The sequence below is a fragment of the Pseudophryne corroboree genome, chromosome 1 (genome assembly GCF_028390025.1).
Source record: "Pseudophryne corroboree isolate aPseCor3 chromosome 1, aPseCor3.hap2, whole genome shotgun sequence".
Taxonomy (NCBI): domain Eukaryota; kingdom Metazoa; phylum Chordata; class Amphibia; order Anura; family Myobatrachidae; genus Pseudophryne; species Pseudophryne corroboree.
The window spans coordinates 726261015-726288142 of record NC_086444.1 but is presented as its reverse complement, the minus strand read 5'-3'; the positions used below and the strand labels follow the sequence as shown (position 1 = coordinate 726288142).

General features: G+C 41.4%; 1 protein-coding gene and 1 long non-coding RNA gene across 3 annotated transcripts in view; one reads left to right on the top strand and one right to left on the bottom strand.

Annotated features, from left to right (window-relative positions):
- The window catches only part of LOC135046821 (phospholipid-transporting ATPase IK-like), a 1701102-nt gene that overhangs the window by 1563584 nt on the left and 110390 nt on the right, over nt 1-27128 (bottom strand). The gene's annotated exons all lie outside the window — the stretch shown is intronic.
- On the top strand, nt 1491-26907 carry LOC134938787 (uncharacterized). 2 transcript variants are annotated; one of them, XR_010181338.1, is made up of 6 exons: nt 1491-1592; nt 3281-3330; nt 26138-26227; nt 26338-26427; nt 26524-26601; nt 26681-26907. It is a non-coding gene; the product is annotated as an uncharacterized LOC134938787 (long non-coding RNA). The 2 variants fall into 2 exon arrangements; XR_010181294.1 differs by lacking the exon at nt 1491-1592 and adding an exon at nt 2147-2271.

Sequence of the window (27128 nt, the reverse complement as noted above, 5' to 3'; positions counted from 1 at the left end):
AATTCCGACAATTACAAATCTTAGTAAATATATCCCACTGTTTCTTGTTGCTGTATATGTACACTTCTTCAAAATAAAAATGTTATGACTTCAAAAAAAGATATATTTTCAAAGTAGGATCAAGTTCTTCTGTTCCTGAAAGATATCTTTGACCTGGAGAAGGTTCGGTATTGGAGAGTTTGTCAGAAAATATCATGCCGAGATCCCGACCGCTGGCATACCAACAGCTGGGCAAGCACAAATTAGCTATTTAATTCTCCCTCCAGGGGGGTTGTGGACCCTTAAGAAGGAGAATAGTTGTTGGTATTCTGGGTGTCGGGATTCCAGCGCCGGTATACTGAGCGCCGGGATCCCAACAGCCGGCATACTGGATAGCACCCGTTTGACTTGTTTGAACCATTGCACAGAGATTGTTAGGGCTGAGGTTATTGTGAACCCGGACTGGTACTGGACACTGGGTTTGGTCTTGAGCACAGTGAGCAGAATCGGGCTGGCTTAGTGAACGATGCGCTCGTCCAGACGTGGCAGTCAGGAAGTGTACTCTATGAGGAAGGGAACCAGCTATGTGTACTGAAACACTGCTGGTGGAAGCCACCAGTGCAATGGGTATCTGGGTTGTCACCTAATGGAGAGTTACGTGAGAACTGGTGAGTTGACGGAATGCTGGGAGGATCGGCAATGCAGGAAAGTCACAGATTACTGGCTGGAACCAGTGTGATGGCTGTCGACAAGGCTGAGGGCAACAGCAGTACTTGAAGATGAAGCCGAGTATGTCAGCGAAACTTAAACACAAAGCTGAAGACATCGGCAAAGCTTGTAGCAGAAGCTGAGGATGTCAGCAATACTTGTGGATGGAGCCGAGGACGTTGGCAATGTTTGTAGCAGAAGCTGAGGACGTCAGCAATACTTGTGGACGGAACCGAGGACGTCGGCAATGTTTGTAGCAGAAGCTGAGGATGTCCGCAATACAGGTTTCCAAACACTGGGCAGCTGTGGTAGCGCAATGGGGATTCCATATGCTGTGCAGTGCAGTGTCGGCACTGCTGGTTTCCCAGTAGCTGTGATGTGGTGGTTCTCCACAATGGATACTGCAATGTTGTAGAAAGCAGTGGAAGGTTTTCCGGAAACTATGGTGCGCTACCTTGCACAGCGGAGTACTGGAAGCTGAAGAACCAGCAAAGTCTCTAAGGCCACTAGGGATATAGGGCTGTCCCTCTGGTTTACTGGAGGACTTCAAATAAGTCTGGAGATGCCAGGATGTAGTGGCAGTGATGTCCCTTTAAATCATCCAGGGAGTCAGGAAATGCATGAGATGACAATTGCAAATGCCACTAGGGACATAGGATAGTCCCTCTGGATCACTGGAGGACTTCCAGTGAATCTGGAGCTGCCGGGATATAGTGGTGGCGATGGCTCTTTAAATCATCCAGGGAGTTAGGCAGTGTGGGGGATGGTAACTTGCACTGAGTCTATTACCAGCACGAGATTCAGCTTGCTAGTGCTTGAGACCTGGAACTTATACCCGGTGCTTACAGCTGAGTGGATGAGCGGCTTACATGATGCAGAAGTGAATCCTGATTGGACCCCGGAAGGTCAGCTGACCAGGAACTGTCATGGTGATGTCCATAGATGGTTTTGGAGGGAACTCCGGCGTGGTGTGTGCATAGACAGGCAACAATGGCCACGGGTCCTGAGAACACAGGAAGGTATATCTGGTAACCACTGGACTTGTGGATACTGGCACAGAAGTATAGAACTGCATGAGAATCCTCAATGATTGCAATGCAGGCGCACCATGCAGAGAGTTAGGGGCCCTACAGACATGCCGATCCGCCGCCGAGCTGCCCGACGGCGGATACGGCCGATGAGCGACCCGGCGGCGGGGGGGGGGGGCAGTGACGGGGGGAGTGAAGTTTCTTCACTCCCCCCGTTACCCGGCTGCATTGAAGTGCAGGCAAATATGGACGAGATCGTCCATATTGGCCTGCATGCACAGCCGACGGAGGACCAGCGATGAACGAGCGCGGGGACGTGCATCGTTCATCGCTAGAGCCTCCACACTGAAAGATATGAATGAGATCGTTCATATCTTTAAAAAAATCGGCCAGTGTGTAGGGCCTATTACTGAGTTCTGAATTCACACAGAAGATTAATCACTACAGCTGCACTCGTTAGCAGAGAGTGAGCTCAGCACACAGAGAACTCATGATACTGGTGAGCTGTTTATCCCAGCCAGCAGAAAACATGCAGGTTACAGGACAGATGGCAGAGGTAAGTCACCTAATGATATGATTTTAGTCAGGATCGTGACAGAGATGTTTTGGGCGTATATCGGAGCAGGCTCACTAAAGCCAATTTGTATCTAATCCTATGTGAACCAGGTTCAACTAACAATCTAAAATATGAGCACCTGTCTCTAACACATAGTATGTGCAGTCATTTTGTGCCACATCCTCATAAATATTGATAACCATAGGGAGTAGACTATAAATGACTGCTCCTAGTGTAAATGAGTGACAGCTATGCTATATATTTTTTGTACATGTAACCCTCCACTCAATACCAAGAACAAGGGCTGCCTATGTATTATACTGAGGGTTGATTATCCAATAATTGTGCCTCCACTCAAGCTACAGTATGTGTAGTGTTTAATTACGAATATGGGTCCTCATTCCGAGTTGTTCGCTCGCAAGCTGCTTTTAGCAGCTTTACACACGCTAAGCCGCCGCCTACTGGGAGTGAATCTTAGCTTCTTAAAATTGCGAACGAAAGATTCGCAATATTGCGAAAAGAGACATCTCTGTGCAGTTTCTGAGTAGCTCGAGACTTACTCTGCCAGTGCGATCAGTTCAGTGCTTGTCGTTCCTGGTTTGACGTCACAAACACACCCAGCGTTCGTACAGACACTCCTCCGTTTCTCCAGCCACTCCCGCGTTTTTCCCAGAAACTGTAGCGTTTTTTCCCACACGCCCATAAAACGGCCAGTTTCCGCCCAGAAACACCCACTTCCTGTCAATCACATTACGACCACCAGAACGAAGAAAAAACCGTGAGTAAAATACCTAACTGCATAGCAAATTTACTTGGTGCAGTCGCAGTGCGGACATTGCGCATGCGCACTAAGCGGAAAATCGCTGCGATGCAAAAAAATTTACAGAGCGAACAACTCGGAATGACCACCAAGGCTTGTTTGAGTAAGCCTGACATGTATATTTGATATAGGATTTCTTTGTAACTTACACTTACTACCTAATATACAGTACCTGTCTCTTTCTTCCAGGATCTACAGATTTACTCCCACCCCCGGAATGACCAGACACATACTGTATGGTAAGTATAACGATTTAATGCTTAGTATCCAATGGATTAAGTACACATTAGCACTTCATCAATTACATTACACATTCACTTTGAATTCCCTGCTAATCCTTTTAAATTAGGCCTATACACAGTACTTGCATGCAATACAAAAAAAACCTTTTCTAAATTGCACCCTTAGGTGTTAGAATATTAGAGTGACCTGGGTACTCTTACTGTAATAGTGCAGTAAAAAGGCCCATAAGGTTAAAAAAATAACCACATTTGGCAGTGGCGTCACAAGGGGGGTGCGGCCGGCTCCCGGGTGTCACCCGCCGAGGGGTGACACCAAAATGCCGGCTCCTGCAGAGTGACAGAAGCCGAGTGCTGCACTGTTATATTATGTGCAGCACTCGGCTCCTGTAACCAGAGCCGTCCCTAACCAGTATGATGCCCTAGGCAAGATTTTGGCTGGTGCCCCCTAGCACCACCGCTGGTTCCGCCTCTGACCTTGTACCCCCTATATTATAAATAGGAACAGTTTGCACATATGGCGCACAAAAAGGGGTGTTTTTGCTGGCAAGGGGCATGGTGACACAATAACCCCAATTCCAATTACTCCACACAGTACTGCAACTTTATTCACATATGATCATGCGAGTGTCCATAATTCATATTACATCCCACAGTAGTATCACTTTACCTTATAAACGTTACTCCTCACAGTAGAGCCCCTTATTCACATTACATCACACTGAATTGCTCCTTATTCACATTACACCACACCCTATTGCTCTTTATTCACATCAGACGGCACAGTAGTGCCTTTTCTATATGCAACGCCACCTAGCAAAGCACCTTATACACATAATGCCACACATTAGTAATGCATTTACACACATTCTACCAAGTAATGCCCCTTACACATGAGACACCTTATTAATGTCCTTATAAACATAATGCGCCTTACACATTATGACAACCTTTATTAATGCCCTTTTACACATAATGTCCCTTACACATATGCCGCACATTATTAATGCCGTTACACACATAATGACACACATACAGATGGGTCCACGGATATCTTGACTAGTTTTCTGCGCCTAGGCACAACATGATTTATTAGCATAAACCCTTCATCTATTGTTCTCAATTGCAATACAATACAGAGAACAATACAGCAGGGGATTAAATTATTACAGCAGGGGATTAAGCCTGACTGGACAGTCTCAGTTAATCCTATTAAAGGTCAAGATAAATGTGGAGCCATCTGTAGTGCCCCCTACACATTTGCTGCACATTATTAGTGCCCCTATACACATAATGACACACCTACAGTAGTACCCTGTTACACATATGCCTCACATTATTAATGCCCATATACACATAATGACACACACAGTGCCCCTTACACATATGTTGCACATTATTAATGCAGTTTTACATGACACACATAATGCTCCTTACACATATTCAAAACACTACTGCACAACCAACCCACTCACATGCACACAGCACTCACACTGCCACTAACACTGTGACCTCTGCCTCTGCTTGGATACAGATGTGTCCTCATAAATATTGCCTCAATGCTAACATCGGGCACACCTTTTTTAATGAAAATGCATTTTATGTGGCTAGGATGCACAAGCAGCTTCTGCTGATTAAAATGCTATGCAGCATGCCTATATACTGTGTGAGACTGTGGCTGTATCTGCATATGAAATGCTACACACAGAATATAGGCATGCCGCATATCATTTTAATCAGCAGAAGCTGATGATGCCCCTAGGCATATCAAATGCCCTAGGCAATTGCCTAGTTTGCCTATGCCTATGGCCGGCTCTGCCTGTAACTGTGTAGCAGCCAGCACTGCAGGGACAGCACCTCCCGAGAGTCAGCCCTCACCTCCCACACCCCCCAGTGAAAAAAAAAAACACGGGCGTCGGGACGCGAAGCCCCGCCCCTCCACAAAGCCCCGCCCCTTTGTGTGCCTGCAATGGTCTAAAAACGGGTTCCGCCGTGAAGCCCCGCCCCTCTGTTTAAGCCACGCCCATTCCAGTGAAACTCCGCCCCTTTATCCTCGCTGCCGTACCGGGTGTCACAGAGGTGAGTGACGCCTCTGTCATTTGGTACAGAATATCTAATATCATTCCTAAGTGATGAAATTCAATTCTCCTTTTAATTAGTAATTGCTTCGCCTGGCTCAGTATAGAATATTTAGAGCAGCAGTCACAGGCTGATATAATGCTACAAAGGTTTCCTTTTTTTTTTTTTTTTTTGCTGATGAGTAAAAAGTATCCCTCTGGCGCATGTGTAGCAAACACTAGGAGATTTGTTTCCTTTTATCAATAGATATGTAATTGTAGCAGTATACTTCTACATGAAGCTCCTTAGGAATCCTATATATATATATATATATATATATATATAGACAAAGAAATCCTTCCCTCAGACCGGTGTGGTACTTGGTGGAAGAAAAACAGGCGGCACTCCAAGGTCTTTCAAAATGAACTTTGTATTGAAAAAGTTACAGCATGGTGCAAAAGCTTTTGCACCATGCTGTAACTTTTTCAATACAAAGTTCATTTTGAAAGACCTTGGAGTGCCGCCTGTTTTTCTTCCACCAAGTACCACACCGGTCTGAGGGAAGGATTTCTTTGTCTATATGCAGCAGAGGAGGGCACCCGGGCACAATTATCGCATTCCTCATCCAGAGTGCCGGATAACACAATCCTATATATATATATATATATATATATATATATATATATATATATATATATATATATATATATATATATGTGTATAAAACATTCAATAGCGGTGTTCTCTTAGAAATTCTGTATTCCACAATAAATGATTCCGCTCTGTGTCCTGCAGGGTTTAGGTTTAAGATGTCTCCTTAACAATGTCTTAGCATTACACGAAATGCATTTACAGTCTCAATTTACCTAAATATTTGACTTGTAACTGAACAGTTTTTCTTTATATCTTTTAACAATCAGTCCCTTCTCAATTAACATATATAGCTGACATATCCAAATGACTGAGTAGCAAGCTGTTCTATGCTGGTAAAGCATAAATTTAGGCTACAGTACCTCCTCTCTATCAATATACCCTGCTCTTCTCCGCCGTCACTGTAGTATAGCTGCGCTTGATACTGGTATCCGTTCACATGGTCGACCATGTTATGGTCGACAGTCATTAGGTCGACCACTGTTGGTCGACATTGACATGGTCGACGTGGACACATGGTCGCCACGTGAAAATAGTCGACACATGAAGGTCGACACATGAAAAGGTCGACATGAGTTTTTTTACTTTTTTTACTTTTGGGGAACTTTTCCATACTTTCCGATCCACGTGGACTATGATTGGAACGGTAATCTGTGCCGAGCGAAGCGAAGGCACCATGCCCGAAGAATGGCGAGCGAAGCGAGCCATACGAGGGGACGCAGTGCACTAATTGGGGTTCCCAGTCACTTTACGCAAAAAACGACACCAAAAAAAAGTAAAAAAACTCATGTCGACCTTTTCATGTGTCGACCTTTCGTGTGTCGACCATGTGTCCATGTCGACCATGTCAATGTCGACCAATAGTGGTCGACCTAATGACTGTCGACCATAACATGGTCGACCATTCATACCGGAACCCTTGATACTTCAACCACTGCTCCAACTATTTCCTAAGCATAAGTTTCCTCATATGCAAGTCAATTACTATCCTTTAGGATGTTGTCCTCAGAATGTATAAAATTACTGTTTCTCCTGTACCAATGTTAGATGGATGCTGTGTGACACAAACCATTAATAAAATTGCCTGAAAATATGCAGCGTCACTGTAGTCCCTTGGCACAGTAGTAGATATATGTGTATATATATATATATATATATATATATATATATATATATACATACATACACACACACACACTGCTCAAAAAAATAAAGGGAACACTTAAACAACACAATGCAACTCCAAGTCAATCACACTTCTGTGAAATCAAACTGTCCACTTAGGAAGCAACACTGATTGACACTCAATTTCACATGCTGTTGTGCAAATGGAATAGACGACAGGTGGAAATTATAGGCAATTAGCAAGACACCCCCAATAAAGGAGTTGTTCTGCAGGTGGTGACCACAGACCACTTCTCAGCTCCTATGCTTTCTGGCTGATGTTTTGGTCACCTTTGAAAGCTAGAGGTGCTTTCACTCTAGTGGTAGCATGAGACGGAGTCTACAACCCACACAAGTGGCTCAGGTAGTGCAGCTCATCCAGGATGGCACATCAGTGCGAGCTGTGGCAAGAAGGTTTGCTGTGTCTGTCAGCGTAGTGTCCAGAGCATGGAGGCGCTACCAGGAGACAGGCCAGTACAGCAGGAGACGTGGAGGAGAGGTAGGAGGGCAACAACCCAGCAGCAGGACCACTACCTCCGCCTTTATGCAAGGAGGAACAGGAGGAGCAATACCAGAGCCCTGCAAAATGACCTCCAGCAAGCCACAAATGTGCATGTGTCTACTCAAATGATCAGAAACAGACTCCATGAGGGTGGTATGAGGGCCCGACGTCCACAGGTGTGGGTTGTGCTTACAGCCCAACACCGTGTAGGACGTTTGCCATTTGCCAGAGAACACCAAGATTGGCAAATTCGCCACTGGCGCCCTGTGCTCTTCACAGATGAAAGCAGGTTCTCACTGAGCACATGTGACAGACATGACAGAGTTTGGAGACGCCAAGGAGAACGTTCTGCTGCCTGCAGCATCCTCCAGCATGACCGGTTTGGCAGTGGGTCAGTAATGGTGTGGCATTTCTTTGGGGGGTTCGTACAGCCCTCCATGTGCTCACCAGAGGTAGCCTGACTGCCATTAGGTACCGAGATGAGATCCTCAGACCGCTTGTGAGACCATATGCTGGTGCGGTTGGCCTTGGGTTCCTCCTAATGCAAGACAATGCCAGACCTCATGTGGCAGGAGTGTGTAAGCAGTTCCTGCAAGACAAAGGCATTGATGCTATGGACTGGCCCGCCCGTTCCCCAAACCTGAATCCAATTGAGCACATCTGGGACATCATGTCTCGCTCCATCCACCAACGCCACGTTGCACCACAGACTGTCCAGGAGTTGGCGGATGCTTTAGTCCAGGTCTGGGAGGAGATCCCTCGGGAGACCATCCGCCACCTCATCAGGAACATGCCCAGGTATTGTAGGGAGGTCATACAGGCATGTGGAGGTCACACACACTACTGAGCCTCATTTTGACTTGTTTTAAGGACATTACATCAAAGTTGGATCAGCCTGTAGTGTGTTTTTCCACTTTAATTTTGAGTGTGACTCCAAATCCAGACCTCCATGGGTTAATAAATTTGATTTCCATTGATAATTTTTGTGTGATTTTGTTGTCAGCACATTCAACTATGTAAAGAACAAAGTATTTAATAAGAATATTTCATTCATTCTGATCTAGAATGTGTTATTTGAGCAGTGTGTGTATGTATATATATATATATATATATATATATATATATATATATACACTTGACTCCTTTAGCACAATCCAGCTCCTCCTAATTTCTTGTAGTGGAGCTTGAGGAGGTACTTTTCTATCTATTGCTGGACTAATAAGGCATTGTAATTAACTTCAGCCGCAATATAATTGACTCTTCTATGTCTATTGTCTGGGATTAATGTTAATTGTTGCACTCCTGTCATAATCCCTCCAGCCTCTCGTGGCCCCTGTTTTCCCGCTTCGCCCGCATGAGCCCCTACTCTGTGGCTACAGAACACGCCAGAAGCTTCCCCTGTTTCCCTCATAACATACAGTGTGTGTAGGGAACATTTAACCCTGCTAGCGCCACCAATACATGTTTATACATGCTATGTATATATCACATGTATTAACCCTTAAACTACAATAAACTATTCTTTCATATAATTAAATAAATACATCTATATATATATATATATATATATATATATATATATAAAAACATGCATCATATAATGTACCTGCATGCCACCCTGTGCATATCAATAATATTAAGCATTAAGCATTGCTACATACATCTAATAGAAAGGTGGTGATCTTGTTTGTGGGAGTGCTAATAGTAAACAGATGTATACTTTGTGCTCTGGGTGGTTGTTGGTTATAATGGGACCAAGATTTACTGTTCTACATCAAATAAAGCAGACTGTGGCTCTCCATCTGAACTATAACTTCCGGGATTCAAGGTGTTTGCTGGCCCTGCTGGAAGTTGTTTGTCAACAACGGTTGGAGTGCCTCAGGTTGCCTCTGCCAGCTTTACACACAGTATGTACTGTGTTGTAAATATGTATGTTTTTGACAAATATACAATACTAATTTTTGAATTAATTAATTAACTAGAACAGTGGCCCAAGGGAGGCAGAGTATGTATGTAGTGGAAGGATAGATTGATTAGTAATTTGATTTAATTTGTTTGATTTAAAAAAAAATACATTAATCATTGGGGGCATTGGTGACTGTTTATATTACATAGACAACAATTTTGTTGGTTATTTATATTATTGCACTAATCTGCCTTTTACTAATCCGACTTTTACTTTTACTTTGATTTTACATGCCCTTACTTAAGATGTCTATGCCCTTGGGCATCGGTTTTAGTAGATGACGTTGACGGGCTTGTATCAGACCAAGCATTACTTACAGTAGTTCTTACAGGTCTATTTTTCTGTTGGATACAAATTACAAATTGTTACCCAAAGTTATGGTGGAAAGAGTCATAATACCAATGAAGATTAATTCCAAACAAATGTGTTATTTGGTGCTGTCGCTCTGTGTTGGATGTTAGATGGTTCTTATCAGCATCACAGTTTCTGCATACAATGGATTTTCCACCTACTAGCCTTCTATTGTCCTTCAACGCTGAGAAGCCTTTTGACCTTATCATATGGCCTCATTTATTTTATTCCATGCTTAAATTTTTTTTTTTTCCATCCTTTATTAGTTTATTGCAGAGCCTTTACTCTAACTCTTCTTCTTAAGTCTCTTGTAATGGATGCCTCTCTTGTCCATTTTTCATTTAGAAGGGAAGCAAGAGCTTTTAGCAATAAAACTCTAGCAATAGCGCTACATGCGTTCCCCTAATTTTGGCGCATTACCATTGGCCATATAACCCTGAAAGTTGTGCTGATTGCTAATGACATGTTATTGTTTGTGACTGACCCTATTAGATTGGTCCCTGCTATTATGCAACTCATTCATTCCTTTAGGACTTTCTCCAGATATAAAATGAATTTAACTAAATCTGAAATTTGACCCCTTGCTTATCACCTTTGCTCTCTCCGCTTTATGCCTATATTGCAAACATTTAAATTCCAATAAGCTCAGATTAAATATCTAGGAGTTCAAATAACTTTTTCTCTTTCTAAACGGTACGCTGCTAACTATACCCCTCTCTCCAATAAAATCATGTCAATGCTCACCAATTGGGAATCTCTCCCATTATTGTTAATTGATAGATCAGCAGTTATTAAAAGCATAATTTCCCAAAAATATTTTATCTTCTCCAAATGCTTCCAATAGGTGTATACAAAAATCTGACTTAAAACTTCTCTCTTGCTCATTTTCCAAATTTCTTTGGTGGGGAAAAGGTCAAGAATAGCCATGTCTAAACTATCAACAAGGAATAAGGGGGGTCTGGGAATCCCAGATTTGACTGCTTATTCATTATCCATATTTGTTAGGTAAATTAGTGATTGGATCTTGGGGCGGAGTACATACACTGAAATTCATTTGGATACTGCTTTGTTTTATTCCTATTCCCTTGCTGCAATATTACATTCTAAACCTGTAGATATCCCACACTTCTTACAATCTCACATTCTTTCTAAGGATACGTTCCAGTCTTGGATTACATTAAACAAACTGCATAGGATAGATCGTTTTTCCTCCTGCTTTGTCACTTTGTGGGGCAATCCGGCATTCTCTCCTTCATTATCTAATTCAGTCTATTTAAATTAGATGCATTAAGGGCCTTAATACCACGTCCAAGGTATTCGACCCAGAAGGTAATATTAAGTCTTTTTCTGAGCTTCAAAAAACATATGGTATTCCTCATCATAACTTAGTATATACCGTATTTTTCGGACCATAAGACGCACTTTTTCTCCCCAAAAATGTGGGGGAAAAAGTATGTGCATCTTATGGAGCGAATAAGAGCCAACACAGATGGAGGTTGCAGGTAGCGGGTAGCGCCGGCGGGTAGCGGCGGGTCCTGGATGCTGCTGCTGCGACGTCATCAGCAGAGCGCCCGCATCTCAGAGCCCAGCAGCAGAGTGGCCATCATGTGACTCCGCCGCTCCCCCCCACCTCCTCCCTCCTCAGGAGTGCACAGTGGGCAGCGTTAGCTGAAAGCCTGGACGCGGGGAACCACTGGTACTGTCTATGTGTGTGTGTGTGTGTGTATGTGTATGCTGGCTCTGATGTGTGTGTGTGTGTGTGTGTGTGTGTGTGTGTCTATGTGTATGCTGGCTCTGATGTGTGTGTGTGTGTGTGTGTGTGTGTGTGTGTGTGTGTGTGTGTGTGTGTCTGCTGGCTCTGACAGAAGGCTGCACTGTACAGAATCCTTGTAGGAGTCTGAGAAATCACACAGAACTGGAAATATCTCTTAGAGGTCGGTGAAAACTAGGGAGGCAGGGCTATTCTGTTATAGTTTATTAAATATTAAATATTTTATTACACTATTTGGTTCAGAATATTTTTTTTCCAGTTTTGCTACTCTAAAAACTTATGGTCAGGTGCGTCTTATGGTCCGAAAAATACGGTAGTGAAGTATAGTCAACTTTTCCCATGAAATACACTGGGGCAAAGCTTTTTCAGCTTGCCAGACAGATATCCCCACATTGTCCTCTTCTACGGAACTGTTTCTACATTTTGACTCCAATCTGCTTATTTACAGGAAGCACGTTTCTGAATTCTATTTAGGGCCTACTTTTCCCTGCCTCAATGTAAACATATGGTCTCCTCAGAGTCTGGTGCTTGTGGGAATTGCCAGGCAGCCAATGCTCAATTATTACATGGCCCTGGGATTGCCGGAAAAGTAAGAGATATCGGAATAAGGTTACACAGTTTTTGAATAACATTTGTAAGTTCAATGAATCTTCTGATTCTTTAGCCTGCTTGTTTACTAATTTTAAAAACTGGAATCTTGGTACCGAACAGGAACAATTGATTTCCTTTTAATTATTACTTTCACAACTGCAAATAAATGAATTTTCTGTCATTGGATAAAGCATTCAGCCCACTCAATTAATGGCTTAAATTAATTCAGTTAGTGTTCTTTGATAGAAGATCCACTCTTATAGATTTGAATACAGCCGTAGGTAAATGTTATACAAAATGGGGCCTATTCATTGAATCATTGGATACTCCTAAACAAGGTCACATACTTAAAATTTTTGAATCAACAGATTGGCATCTACTCAGACAAATTTCTGGTATCTTATGTCAATGGCCACACACTTAATCTTTTCAATGTTATTTTGACTACTGTAGTTGCCTTTTTCTGTCTACTGTATTATGATTGAATCTTATATCACCATAGATATGGATTACACACCCCAATTTACCTCCTGACTGTCCATACACTATCTATAAAATCTGAACCGAGAGCCTGTATGTGTATCTCCTATCTGTAAAAAGTGAGGAATGGTGTGACATGTGCATTTTTCTTTTATTCAGTAACCCCTCCCCCAATGTATCTTTCCTCACTTCTCCCTTCCGTTGCTTTCCTCCTCTCCCTCTTATGTATATATTTTTTTTACTTTTTTTTTTTTTACTTTACGTCGAAGTGAATTATATGCCCTGTTATCCTAACTGCTAGATAGCCTAGCCTTAATGGTAATACTTTATACTGTTAGTTGTTACCGCATTAATCATTTTGCAGATAATTTTGTTTGTCCCGGTATTTGATTTACTGTCAGCTTAAGCTTGTTACTTATTTAAGCGATATTCAATTATTTTGGCATCAAATTGAGCAATTCAATTGTTGCTCCATTCGGGCACGATGGCTGATGGCACCAGCATTTCAGCTCGCACCCCATGGGGGTGGTGAGCTGAAATGAGCAAAAAGTAAACTGTTTGAGCGCAGAAACAGGACTTTTGCATCAAGCCCATTAGTTTGATTAGGTTTATCTGCTTGATGCGGCTAAACCCGACCTCTATGCGATCAGTGTGATAAAAGAGATCAATTGAATGTTGCCATGCGACCTCCCTTCACTTTAGATGGAATATCGGGTGCAATATAACAATTGAACATCGCCCTTTGTAATACGACTTGATGTCAATTCCATTTTTTTTTTTTATTACTTATCTGATGTTAATGACATTATATATTTTACTGGCTACACTCTTTGGAACTTTGTAATAACAATAAAAAGTTTGAACCAAAGATTGGAACATGATCCTACAAAATCAGAAAATCATTTAGACATATAACATATTGCTGAAAGCAGACAATTAGATATCAAGTGACCGCTTACAGTACGTAATAGCACCTAGGAGGCCACTAAAAAAAATATAAGGTATCCTCTGTGTAAGGACCTATCAACTGGAATTGATATACGCTATATACCTTCCAATGTGGTGAATCATAGGTAGTGTACTGCAGGGAAGCTGCTATCCCCATATACAGATCTTGAATGCTATAGACACGACAATCAGGATTTGCAGCCTAACTGTAAATTTCTTAAAGACAATGATAAGATGTTGGGAACAGAAGAAAAAAACAAAACAGCCCCAGAGATACGCATCGGCATAGAAACAGCAGACATGGCACCAAGGCTAATGTGAGGAGCATCACCAGTCTCCATGTTTCCTGGTAACTGGACAGGGAGCTTGGATTATTAAATGTGCCAGGTTACATCCTGAATCAGGGAAGTGGACTTTGAAGTGTATCGGGTTACGGTCGAAAAGTGATAGTGTGCTGTTAAATTTGGCATCAATATAAGGTGTCAAAATCTGTGCAAACTTTAGGGCCAACTGGGTTACAAAAACTTCAGTGTAGGATACTGATGACATGACTGTTACTGCTGTCAAACTGGAAGGGACAGGGGATAGCGGAGCGCATGCCTCTCTGAGAGGCATGCAAACCTTCTGCTCCATAGAACGGTCACCTATTTGTATCTTTGAAAAGGCTTGTATAACCTTGATTTTGTCTATTTTCCTACGTTCTTATCAAACCATCTCATATTTGTTTACATGTACCTGCTGAGTTTTCTATTGTATAATACTCCTTATAAGCTAGTGTGCATACTGTAATTGCAGTTTTGTTATTATCTAGTGTTCTGTTATTTGCATTTCTATTGTGTTTGTTCTCTAGTGTCATACGTGTCATGCTATGTTTTGCAATATGTCTGAGGCTCCACAATGAGAGTCTCATTGTGGAGCCTCAGACATATTGCAAAACATAGCATGACACGTATGACACTAGAGAACAAACACAATAGAAATGCAAATAACAGAACACTAGATAATAACAAAACTGCAATTACAGTATGCACACTAGCTTATAAGGAGTATTATACAATAGAAAACTCAGCAGGTACATGTAAACAAATATGAGATGGTTTGATAAGAACGTAGGAAAATAGACAAAATCAAGGTTATACAAGCCTTTTCAAAGATACAAATAGGTGACCGTTCTATGGAGCAGAAGGTTTGCAGTCCTTGGGGAAAAAGAGTAGATGTCCATGTGGTGAGGAAAGGAGGGGCAGCATCAGCAGATATCCACAACAGCAAAGGGCCCTGTAAACCCAGATGGGCTGATGTTAAGCAAATCCGAGCTTTGGCACTCTGTCCCCAAGGGTGATACAGTTATCAGGAGTCAGCAAAGAAAAAGGTGGAAAAGGCAGGGTATTACTGAGTAATGGAAAAAGCAGGACAAAGACTGGGGCAAGAGGGCAAACACAAGAGTATGAGAGAGTGATCAGGGGGGTAGAAGAGACAAACAGGTGAGAGACACCAATGACTCCGCCAGGCAACGGAGGACCACAATGGGAGGTTGACCAGACAGATGATTCCGCAGCTGTAGGGCAGGAAACGATGTCCACAGGCTTGTCACTGGTGATCGAGTATATAGGTGATAAGGACAAAGCGTCCCCAGAGTGAGGAAATTCCCCATACATGAGGCCACCGTCAGCCATGAAAAGAGGAGCCACTGATCCAGCAGGGGTTCAGATAGGCCTGTTTCACCATGTTCGAGGCCAAGCTCAAGGAGGGATGGAACGAGGGACAGCCAGCCCCATTATAAAGCAGCAGGGCTTGGCTCCACAAAGCAGATTCAGCAGAGGGGCAATTGGAGGTGCTGCAGCCCTTGGAGACATCAGTATGACTGAGGCGACTATGGGCCTAATTCAGACCTGATTATAGAAGTGCTAGATTACCACATCTACGATCAGTCACACAGACATGTTGGGGGAAGCCCAGCGCAGCAATCAGGCTAAAAATTGGCATTTCTCTGCATGCGTATGCACTGCAATGCGCACGCGTGACGTACGGGTACAAAGCCCGTTGTGGTTGTGCACAGGTTCTAGCTAAGTTTTCATTCGCACTGATGGCCGCAAGAAGATTGACAGGAAGGGGGTGTTTCAGGGTGTCAACTGACAGTTTTCAGGGAGTGTTTGCAAAAACGCAGTTGTGTCTGAAAAAGCGCAGGTGTGGCTGGGCGTTCGCTGGGCAGGTGTATGACGTCAAATCCAGACACGAATAGGCTGAAGTGATCGCAGCGCTGAGTAGGTTCAGAGCTACTCCGAAACTGCACAAACTGTTTTTGCAGAGCTCGACTGCACATGCGTTTGCACTTCTGCTAAGCTAAAATACACTCCCCAGTGGGCCGCGGCGGCATAGTGTTTACATGGCTGCTAAAACTAGCTAGCGAGCGATCAACTCGGAATGACACCCAAAAGTGGAAGAGGCAAACAACTACAGACCAGTGAGTCTTACATCAATAGTAGGGAAATTGATGGAAACACTCTTAAAAGAAAAAGATGTAGATTACAGTATCTCAAATTTACAGGATCACAGCAATTTACAGGGTCCCAAACAGCATGGATCCACTGGGAGGAGATCATGTCAAACAAATCTCATTGACTTTTTTGATTATGTGACTAAAGTGATGTATAAAGGTGAAGCCATGGATATAAACTTTAGTAAGGCTTTTGACACTGTTCCACATTGCAGACTGCTAAATAAACTTGAAAGCTTGGGATTAGATACTAGGATTTGTCGAAGTTGAAAATATTATACCCACATTCATCACGTGCAAACACCACACAGAGTGGCCTCTGTGCAGTTGCATACCCACCGTGCGTGCGCATACCTGGATGTTGCGTACATTGGCTCGTGAAGCTCTGCGTATTAGCACATGGTATGAGTAAATACGGTAACATATGCATTTGCATAGAAAAGCCACAAAGCCATATTCAATATTTTATCCATAGAGTGCATAATTTACACATAGCTAGAGATAAGGGCGCACAGGCTAAAGTACAGATAAGTATTGTTTAAGCAAAAGGCCCCCAGAAAAATATATTAATTTAGTTTCACTCTAAAGTTATCACAAGGAATGGGGGGTGCTACCACGGACACAAATACTATAATCACATGATTCAAGAAGAAGAGGAAAATGTCCAAAATGTGGTGCACAAAAAATTACATAGTAGCTAAAATATAACTTTTATTAGTGTTCTAAGTAAAGGATATGCGTAAAAAGCGAAAAATTAATTTAAAAGAGAAAGTGTAGAAGTGTCAAAGAGAATGAAAATGTGTATTAAAAAATCGCTATATGTGAAAAGACTCCATGAAATATTTTTTCTGAAGAAATTCAGGAAATAGGAGAGCAAAGAATCTGTGCCCAGTGTATTAATATATCGTGATGTAGTATCCGATCTTGGGTACAGTATGATCTCCAATAAATATATATCAATCACTATTAAGTCTGTGGGACCTTATGGGTTCATTTTTCATATAACTTTACGTCTTAAGATATGCCCTAATGGGTAGAATTCCCAATGTCCTCAAAAAGTGTCATGCACCTAGAGCTCTAAACCTCACAGTTAGACTAGTTGGCTAAACATATCAATTTTATGTGTAAAATACATTAATAGGTGCTAGCGCCCACTGCCGAGCCTTTTGTGAATATATCCAAATACATACGCAAATGATCGTTTAGATGTATTAATTATGAATCAATCCACCTATAGGGCTCCAAAAATCCCTCCTATCTCATGTAAGTAGTGATGTAAATAGAAATTTCTCCCATTCAAAGGGGTATTATATCTATCTTTGTACCACTGCGATGGGGAATAATAGGTAGCTCCCAAATCTCAGGTTAAACTAATACACTAAGGGAGAGAAGTGTTGGAATGTAGTGACTGTATACATACTCCTTATAGATGAAGTTTCCTTATTTCAAAGGAGTGTATTATGCAAAATCCCTTATCTTGATATAGGATTAAAAGATCCTGAGATATAGTGACATATGTAATTTCACCATTTCCATACTCAGAGTGTTAGGAATTCTGGAAAATGCATATATAATTCTTACAGTACATCTTCAACACTATCTATTTCTACCACTGCGGGGCAGCCATGCACCAGAAATATCTAAACTGTGGGTCTAGGTGCATTCACATATGATTGATATTAGAGTATTATGACATGATTGAAACAAAACTTAAAGCAAACATGGAGTACATTATTTTCACATATGCTACAACAAGCTAACGCGGCGTTTCGCTATTTAGCTTCGTCAGAGGCAAGCCAATTGCCTTCCGGGTCCGCTTTTTAAGCCCACTGGAATAACGCGGCGGCCAATCATATCCTCTGCTCGTGCGGGACGGCCTATCACCCGCCATCGCGTCATATTTGTCCCACCTCACTCCCTTGATTGACGGGAGTTTCACGGGGCTGGGGACTCAATGGCACATGCGCAGAAAGGATAGTAAGTGTCACTGAGCCTGTTACTGCTAGTCCAAAATAATCAAATGCCGATGTACGACAAATTAAATCAGCTTATTTGAGCAATGTTCTCGAATAAGAAGTCTGTACACCCTTCAACGGCAAGTTACTGTGAGCACACAAAATAAGCAAATCACTCTTATACACATTCAAAGGCGATACTGCCAGGAACTCAAATCACAAACATTGTCTTGAATGTATCACACTGTCTTGTTTACGCAAAGCTTTGTGATCATGGAAAATAGACCCTGAGCTGAGGGGAATTTGTAAATACCGTTGTTTACCCCCTTCGTCATTGTTGCACTGGGAGCCAGAACAAACAAAAGAACAATATATCCTACACGAACACAAGCCAGACCCTTACTTGTTTAACAACTTGCAAAACCACAAAAAAGACATTTACAGACCAGACATTTGATGTATGATATATAAATGTATAACATTTATATTCTCATACACATAGTTTAAAAACATCTAACTCATGGTAATATATATACAGGTTGAGTATCCCATATCCAAATATTCAGAAATACGGAATATTCCGAAATACGGACTTTTTTGAGTGAGAGTGAGATAGTGAAACTTTTGTTTTTTGAGGACTCAATGTACACAAACTTTGTTTACTACACAAAGTTATAAAAAATATTGTATTAAATGACCTTTAGGCTGTGTGTATAAGGTGTATATGAAACATAAATAAATTGTGTGAATGTAGACACACTTTGTTTAATGCACAAAGTTATAAAAATATTGGCTAAAATTGCCTTCAGGCTGTGTGTATAAGGTGTATATGTAACATAAATGCATTCTGTGCTTAGATTTAGGTCCCATCACCATGATATCTCATTATGGTATGCAATTATTCCAAAATACGGAAAAATCCGATATCCAAAATACATCTGGTCCCAAGCATTTTGGATAAGGGATACTCAACCTGTATATATCATATATATATTTCATAACTAATTGTAATAGCAGGAATATACATATACATATATATATATATATATATATATATATATATATATATATATATATACACATACATACACATACACACACATACACATATCTTGAAGATGGGACTGGAAAAATATATCATATGTGGGATCATATTGATCAGGGTCACATAAGCAGTAATCCGGTGGGTGTGAGGTGTCGAAGTCAAAAATATTACATAGAGAGAACATACAGACTCCACACATTATGAGTCGTTATGCTTGCAAATACGCGCAGCGAGCACAGCGATATATGGTAACATACGCATTTACACAGACATGCCACAAAGATAGATTCAACACATATTTCATACAGCACATACATCTAAACATATCAAGCACCAGACATCATAAGGTTTCAAATTATATAATGGAGTAACGTCATGTATGTGTATTATTTGAGCGGAGCAAGATGGATATGTCGTGCTTGGTGTCAAAGTAACCAGATTAACGTGTGTGTCAATTTGGTGCCTGTGATTAGGTTGTAGCACATTGCCATGAGTAGATATGATTGAATTAATGAATGTATGAATATGAAGCCACAATTCAACTGACAACAAAGGACATTCCATTTAAAGCATGTGGACAGGAAACCAGAGGCCAGCCCTTTTGATGTCTTCAAGGCTTGCATATGAACTGACCAATGACTCATCATGAATGAGAAAGTTCCCTCCCCTAGACCAATAACAAGAGATCTGTGCATGCCCCCAACAGACTCAGTGTATAGCTGGACACACACAGAGCCGGCTGCCCTGTTTGTCCCAGATGATGGTCGAGATGCTATCTGTCCAGTGGCTGCATGATTTTACTGAGAGAGAGAGAGAGAGAGAGAGAGATATGGAGCGGAGATTGCATTTGAGCAAAGTATGGTAATTGTATTGCTGGCCGTGTCTGTATTTGAATTACTTTGTAATAACTGCTTACTGTGTAAATTGTAACTATATATATATATATATACATACTGTGCATTGTGATATATTGAATACATATCCTTTAAATAACAAATATATACATCAATGAGCTTTGGAACTCAGATAATGTGTGGGTGTATTGTTTTCTCTTATGGGATGTAGTGTTTTGCGATGTATAGCGCACATTCAAAGCACATGGTAACAAGATGCGCAGGCGTCCACAGTATATAATAGAGCTGGCATTTTAAATATTTGTTAGAAAGTAATTTGACTTGAACAGATGGGGGCTCGTCCGGGATATCACTTTCTTAATTATGCACTGTACAGGCGCCGCTGTGTTCGACCAGCTAACGATGGACGCATCACGACATGCTGCCGAATCACATCCATGTGTTTTGTTGTGTTATCAGTAAGGCGCTGATATGAAATTTAAGGGTCAGTAGCCCTCATTGCGAGTTCGCAGCAGGTCATCGCATCGCAATCGGCAAAAAGTTGCAAACTTGCCATGCGCAAAAGCTACAATGCACGTGCACAGAGCCCGTGTTATGATGCCTGTGCAAAAATACAAATGGATTTTCAGAACGCACAACTCTAACGAAAATGAGGTGTGACGGAGGCGGTGCAGAGGCTTGGCTTCGCTATCTAACGAAATGGGCGTGTAAGTGGGCGGCTTATGTGGGAGTATGCAAATGGCAGTAGGCATGTTTTGTGCAGAAATGCGTAGCTGATGGTTATAAGTACACAAGAAATGTTCGCTAGGTGAACGCAGCCTAGGAGTAAGTCTGCAGCTACTCAGACTTTGCTAACTTCTGCAACAAGTGTGTTAGGGCATATTTAGCTGTTAATTGGCAATCTAAAGGCCCATACACACTTGACGATGCACACGTCGTTAACGACTTCCCTTGAACTTCCCTTGAACAGCTGAGCAAACGACATGAGCATACACACTACCAACGATCAAAGACCAAAGACTAACGACCAAAGACCAAAGACCAAAGACCATTCATCGTTGAAGCATCCAAGCTGAACAGTTTATTAAAATAATGAGCTGGGAACAGGGCTGGTGAACAGTGGCTTGGTCGTTGGTCGTTCACACCATACACATTCAACGACGTCTCTGGTTGGTAACGACCATAGTGGAAATTGAGCATACATGCTCCACAGATAAGCCAGGGTCGTTAACGTCCCGCGGGGCCGCGCATCGGTGGTCGTCGGATGCATACACACTTGACGATATAATGAGCGACGTCGTTGATGAGGGCTGAAATGAACGACGTCGCTCATTTTATTGTCAAGTGTGTATGGGCCTTAAGTCACCTGCTGAGCAAACAATTGGCAAACACTGCAGTTACAAAGGACTCTTACCAGTATTATTTTTAACACATACCAATTTACCATTTACCATGTCAAAATCTGACACACTGACAAATATTGTACTTTTTTTTTTTTTTGTTTAATTTTTTAACTTTGCTGTTAAAAGCATATGTTTATAATTTTTTTTAACAAATATTCTCCTTGATCAAGTGTGACTAAAGCAACTTGCAAACTACATATGCTTAATGCAAACATGCCATATTTTCTAGATTGTAATCTTCCTTTAGACATACCGAACAACATGAGCCACATAATGCAGCCTACGCTTAATGATATTAACACACTGTTATTATTGTTTTGTAACATGTGACCATTTCGAATACTATGGCATGTTGCCCCTAGTAACCCAAGTTTTTTTTTTTTTTAACTTAGTTAATTTTCTAGGCACAGTTAACTGTTGTGAAAGCAAACAAATTTGCAAATAAGAATATTCAATGTTTGTGCCCTTGGTCCACAAATGTAAATATGCAATGTAAAAGTTTACTGTACACATTTTTCTAGAATGCATAACCTTTAAATAAACACACAATTTTTTTTACATTTTTTTACTGAAGAAATTAAATTCAATAAGCCAACATGGCTATAAAACAATAGCATGAAAAAATAGGATTTTAATACCTACCGGTAAATCCTTTTCTCTTAGTCCGTAGAGGATGCTGGGGTCACATCAAGAACCATGGGGTATAGACGGGATCCGCAAGAGACATGAGCACTTTAAGACTAACTGGCTCCTCCCTCTATGCCCCTCCTCCAGACTCCAGTTATAGAAACTGTGCCCAGGGAGACGGACATTTCGAGGAAAGGATTTATTGTTAAACCACGGTGAGCATCTTACCAACTCACACCTCAAGCATGCCGCAGAATGTGGCATTCTACAGAATACAAGCCAACGGCATGAACAATTGCAGTTATAGTACGCACTGGGATGGGCGCCCAGCATCCTCTACAGACTAAGAGAAAAGGATTTACCGGTAGGTATTAAAATCCTATTTTCTCATACGTCCTAGAGGATGCTGGGGTCACATCAAGAACCATGCGGTTATACCAAAGCTCTAGAATGGGTGGGAGAGTGCGGACGACTCTGCAGTACCGAATGATCCAACATGAGGTCAACCTCGGCCAAGGTATTAAACTGTATTACTTAGCCAAATTGTTTGCTAAAAGGCTGCTCCGCAAAGTTGCAATGCCGAGACTCCCCGGTCAACCACCCCGGACGAGCCCACCTTTCTAGTAGAATGGGCCTTCACCTATTTCTGTAACGGCACTCCTGCTGTGAGATGAGCATGCTGAATCGTACCACAGATCCAGTGCACAACGGTCTGCTTGGAAGCAGAACACCCAATCTTGTTGGGAGCAAACAGGACAAACAGAGCCTGTGTTCCTAAACGGAGCCGTCTTGGCGACACAAAATTTTTCAAAACTCTGACCACATGCAGCGAAGGCGTCGGTAGTCACAGGCACCACCATAGGTTGGTATATGTGGAAAGAAGAAACTACCTTCAGTAGAAATTGTTGACGAGTTTCCAACTCTGCTCTATTTTCATAGAAGATCAAATAAGGTCTCCTGTGTGACCAGGTCGCTAACTCAGACACTCGCCTTGCGTATGACGACCACTTTCCAAGTGAGGAAATTCATTCCTCCTTACTTAAAGGTTCAAACCAATGTGATTGAAGCAATTGCAACACCCCATGAAGATCCCATGGTGCCACTGGGGCACAAATGTAGGTTGGATGTGCAACACGCCCTTCACGGCAGTCTGAAAATCTGGAAGGGAGTCCAACTTATTCTAAAAGAAACCCGTTTAGGCCGATTTTAATTGAGCCCAAGTTTAGGCCCGCATCCACACCTGCTTGTAGAAAATGGAGAAAATGTCCTAGTTGAAAACTCTGCCGTAGGAGTCTTCTTGGATTCACACAAAGTTAAACTTATTTTCTCCAAATGTGGTAGTAATGTTTAGACGTTACTCCTTTTCTAGCCTGAATAAGTGTGGAGAACTAATTCCGTGGGAATACCCTTACGGACTAGGATTTTGCGGTCAACTGCCATGTCGTCAAACATAGCCGCGGTAAGTCCTAATATACGCACGGCCCCTGCCGCAACAGATCCTCACGCAAAGGAAAGATCCAGGGATCTCCTATGAGTAACTCCTGAGATCTGGATACCAAGCTCTCCTTGGCCAGTCTGGGACCATGAGGCTCGCTCGAATTTGATCCCAGAACTTTTGGAACGAGAGAAAATGTAGGGAATACATATACTGACTGGAAAACACCCACAGTGTCAACAATGCATTCACTGTTCCTGTTTGAGGGTCCCTTGACCTGGAACGCTGAAGCTTCTTGTTGAGACGCGATGCCACCATTCCTACTTGAGGAAATCCCAACGACATGTCACCTCTTTGAAGACTACTTGGAGGAGGTTTCCCCTCTCCTGGATGGAGATAGTGTCTTCTGAGGAAGAAAGTTGGAATGGCTGCGCAAATGTGGGAGAACAATTGCCAATAATTAATAGAGGATAAAAAATGTTAAGAGCTGACGTGTAATAAAAAGTTATATTTATTGTATTAATACCATTAATTATAACACTTTAATTCTAAATGTATAATTCAGTAAAAACATTCAAGCACAATTTCATGTAACAGAACCTTGATCATGGACTAGGTAAGCTGTAAGTTTAGTGTGCTTATTGGGAGGAGAATCTCAAAGTCCAATAGTTAAATGACTAAAAAAGTCCACAGTTCAAGGATTGCAGCCAATCAGTATATTACTGAAAATGGATACCGTGGAAGGTTTTCACAGGCAGATGAATGATGGATTACACATGAGATAGATTACCTCTTCTAGGGCTGTAGGGCTGGTCCGTACCGAGCGTCCTCGGTGATACGGTCCTGCAATGCCCAAGTGTCCGTCTGCGCGGCAGGGAGGTGTGTGTATCGTAACCAGGCAACCAGCGATGATGGGTACAGTTGTAGCCGCGTATTGAAGAAGGATGCCTGCAGCCGTGTGAAAGACCAGTGCGTGGAGCCGAGATGCCGGAGAGCTCTGCAGACAGCTCTCTGCCTTGTAAGAAACAGTCACCACGGTGTGTTGTAAGGAGCAGCTGACAGCCGTATATTGAGCCGGAATGTGGCATCGGTATGGAGCCGAGATATCTGTGGCTCAATGAGCAGCTTGCTACCTGCTGGGTAACACGATCAAGGTGTGCAAAGAGGCGGGGTCCTGACGCGTTTCGTCACAGATCATGTGGCTTTGTCAAAGGTATATCCAGCCTCAGAAGTAGTCAGTATTTAATGCATGAATATTATGATAAACATATGTCAGCAATTAGTTGATAAATCAATCAATAAAAAAAGACACATACACGTCAGCTCATGAGAAATTCACTCTCTAATAGTACAAATGATTATAAACCCAATAGACATGAATTCAGTAGGCTTAATAAAATAAAAAAGTAATGATAGATTAGATTTAAATGAAGATAACATGCTTGTCTGGGTGTGCATAATTATCAATAACATCTATAACTAAAGAACACACTGAATACATTTTTATGGCTTCCCATCATACGTCTCCATGAACAGTGGCAAGGTTCTTTGATGTTTGGATAGAATGTTATGTCTTAAGGGAGCCTTTATATAATATGCCTACATATCAATGATGGTGATTATTTATATTTTAGACAAAAGAGGCCACATCGATTCCCTCATTTAGGCCACAAGGACCTAAAGTGTTAAGGGTGTATATCCAGAAACTTTCCCTTTTTGCTAAAAGTAGATCTCTACTACCGCCTCTCACTGGATTTCTTATATGTTCAAGGACCGTAAATTTGAAATTAGATAAAAGGAGCTCAGAATTATGTTTCTCGGAGAAGTGGCGGGGTAAACTGTGGGATTTCACTTTGTTCTTAATATTTCGCATATGTTCCTGTAGGCATAGTTTGATTTGTCTTTTAGTTTTACCCACATAAAACAATCCACAACCACATGTTACCACATAGACCACATATTCTGAATTACAGTTAACATGGTCTTTCAGGGTATATAGTCTACCCGAGTCCAACTTATGACTAAATGTTACTCGGTCCATGAATTTACAACAGATGCAATGTTTGCATGGTAAACAGTTTGCTTTTTTAGTCATCCCGAGAGTACCTTTCTCTTGTTTACTGGTCTTCCGTGATAATTTGCTTGGGGCCAAAATACTTTTCAAATTTGCAATATTCGCAGTATTACTGATGCTACCTTACCGCCATATATGGATACTGGGATTTGTTTGTATATATCTGTTTATATTGCCTCTCATAATATTTATTGTATTTCATGGGGTTATTTTATGCAAAATGTCATTTGTCATTTTTCTTTAATAAAAAAAACCCCAAACAAACAATTTTTAGTATAGGTTTTACATCTTCATTCTAAAGTAATGGCGGTTCTATCAGCTGTTCCTGTTAATTCAAACAATAACCCAAATAGAATTCTATATATTATATTAAACTTTGATTGATACATCAATATAGGAATTCTAATTATGGTAAATATTGCCTATCAATTATTTTAGGTTGATCAGTAGCTGAGCGGTCTTCATACGAATTGGACCACTTTCCGTCCTTATAGAGTCAGGGTTAGAATCTGTTTATACCGAAGTCCGGTATGTATTAAAATTATTTTGTGTTCACTAGAACCAGTGTATCACTTTTACAGAATATTCCCCATATGGCACTAATCTATGAAGTCTTAAAATTCTCTTCTTCTATATAGGTCATTTACCTGATTGCACTCTGGTTTTTAAAAAAGGATTCCATTTAAGTATGGAATCCCACTACTAAGCCACTCTGGTTTAATCAATTGGTACGTATCCTCTCCTCCCATATTTGCTCATCTTCCATTTCCTAATCTACTGTAGAGACCAATTATATATTTGTAATATATTATTTTATTCATTAGGTTGTATACCTATTTTTTATCGATGCACACAGTGAGAGCTATACTACTTCAGAATAATCTTAAAACATCTGGCATTTGGTATGTATAGTCATACTTGACACAAATTTTTGGATAGGTAGACTTAACTATCATCTAGTAACTGTATTCTATCATTTAGAAACTATAACCCTGAGGAAGTCCCAGATAGGGACGAAACGCGTTGGGTTTTGTTCAAGTACTGTATCCATCTATGCTATATGCTGTCAATGGAGAATTGTCACAAGCTTCAAGTCCCACCTGGACTCTCACCGGCAGAGAATCACTATACCAATTGAATGTCTAGCAGATAAGATCTGTTTAAATTCTTATTGTGATTTCATGCTGTTGTTAAATTTTTATGTAATAAATGCTGAAACTGAGCTGATTCTGTTTTTATACATTATATTGATGTGATTTACAGTATGATATATTAGTGCCTTCAGACCTACACCCCATATTACCATTTTTTGAGCCTCGCCCAACAGGAGGTTCTATCTGAGTTGCTGCTTAGTCACTTAGCGCCATAGGGTACCTCTTGATACACACACACACATATATGTGTGTGTGTGTGTGTGTGTGTGTGTGTG